This window comes from Actinia tenebrosa, unplaced genomic scaffold (genome assembly GCF_029948245.1).
Source record: "Actinia tenebrosa isolate PJP-AT-01 unplaced genomic scaffold, QUT_ActTen_1.0 PGA_scaffold1__47_contigs__length_23844297, whole genome shotgun sequence".
In the NCBI taxonomy this organism is placed as follows: domain Eukaryota; kingdom Metazoa; phylum Cnidaria; class Anthozoa; order Actiniaria; family Actiniidae; genus Actinia; species Actinia tenebrosa.
In genome coordinates this window covers 7,983,479-7,985,679 of record NW_028292578.1, presented here as the reverse complement: position 1 = coordinate 7,985,679, position 2,201 = coordinate 7,983,479, and positions in this window count along the sequence as shown.

Genomic DNA, 2,201 nt, shown 5'->3' with positions numbered 1-2,201 from the left:
TGCATTGTGTTGTTCTCAACTTATTATAATTTCGAAGAAGATGAGGGTTGGGACTTTCCAGCTTATCTGAAATCGTTCACACAAGCTACGCAAACGCAAGCGCGCGCAAGTAATGTGTATCAAAGCTCACAAAGCACTCGGGAAACCGAGTACTGAAAACATGGAAAAGGGAAATCGAAGGAACTATAAGAAAAAAGATACTTTGTCGTTTTTGTCTGTTGAAATACTTACATTTCTATACAAAATGTCGAAGGAAAAATTGTCGGCCGAAAGCGTAAGTACTCGGTTTCCCATCATGCATCGTGCTAGAGATTCGTGGTCATGTGCTATGACTATAACAATACGCACAGTGCAGGAGTGTTTGTTTTGATTTTGGTGTTGCCTTTGCGTATACTGTCGTTCACAAGTAAATTTGCTTGCGTTTGCGTTGCTCTTGTGAACAAGCTCTGGCTTAGGTCCATTAAGCTCCTGAACATGACCGAGCAGGGAATGTATAGAGGATATGGAGTTTTTTTTAAAAAGACTACTCTTATAAAATTGGAAGATTTTTTTGATGTTGTCAACGGCAACCTTCAGCAAAAGTTTTTATTTCATAAGGCGTTACCGTCCGATGCATCAAAAATAATAAACTCGCTAAAATTTCAGAATGTTGGTAGATCGACAAATCTCTGTTTATCTTGGACTTTATCTTGGTTGATCTTGAGACTGGAGCATGAGAAGAAACATTCTTCGTTTGCACATGACGTCATAGCCGCCATCTTAGATAAATTTACTGAAAATGATTCTTTTGATATGTATATATCATCCAATATAGCCGCCGTGTCTTTTGAGAGAATTTAATTTTTGGCATATAACGCTGCTCATAATAAAACAAACACACATGACAATGAGATCCCATGATGCACCGCGTATGCATATATTAACCCGCCATCGGGCCTTCATGACAGACAGACACTTCTCTCAGCCTTCGGAATTCCAAATCGACCATCCGAAGATCAGCCCGAAGAAATATGGCGTCAAATCTCTTTCCAACGAAACGAAAAGAAACGATGAACTTTATTCAACAAAAATAAGAGAGAATGATTTCAATTTTTCAGTAGAAGCTCGACTGAAAAGTTCATCAAAACACTCGGCGCCGATGAAGCTTAATCTTGGTCATGACGAAGGAGCTTTTATTAATAAAGCTATTTTTGGTGATAGGAATTTAAAAGTGAACTATCGAGCCTTTTTGGAGAAAATCGTATTCATAAAAACCAAATCGCCATTGAAAATGTTGACATAAGACGCGGTTTTGATGGCAATGATTCTATTAACTGCCGTTGCTATGACAACATTAAGCACCCCTGAAAACCCAAAAAACCCATAACACTATCTAGTAAACAGAAATAATGTTCATTTCTGGAACTTTATGTGCACCAAGTATTGGTCATTTTCATTTAAATTTAGGTTGTCAATCAATGATCACCCTCTACTAGTACCTATCGAATCTCTAATAAAACTCATGCAAATTCAAAAAGATTATGAAATCCTGGAACAATAAGATAAACACCGTGATAGAGACCTAAATGATAGAAATAATAACGGTTTAGAGCTGAGTTAGGTTTATATTAATCCTGTAAAGTTTCTAGTTTTATCCCATCATTTGGGAAAAATCCCCTCAGGCGCGCGTTATAGCGTTTGCAGATAGGCAAAAGAAAAAAAAAAAAAAAAAAGAAAAAAGAAATGTCAAAATTTTATTTTGATTTATTTTACTTTATTTATTTCGTTTATTTGTTTATTTTAGTTTATTTTATTAGTTCAAGGTATTACAGAAATGTAGTGTTTGTATTGTATGTTCATTCCGTAGCGTATAACGGAAGCCCTGGAGGGACATTTCAGACTTCAGACTTCAGACTTAGCATATTTCAGACTCCGGACTTCAGCCAGCGCTGTCCAGCCTTATGTTTACATTTTCGAGTTTCGAATTCTGGTCGAATATGAATCATTCAATTTTATGCGGTTACATCCAGGTTCCAATGACTTCACTGTCATTCATTGATTTATGATTTCAGGCTTCAGAGTTGAAGCCTAATTGTGTGTCAGAGTTCAGTGTCACACTTCAGAGTTGAAGCCTAAATTTCAGACTTCAGAGTTGAAACTTCAAATTTCTGATTATATTTTCCTAATATAATTCTCATTATAATAAGTAAATTTCAAATATT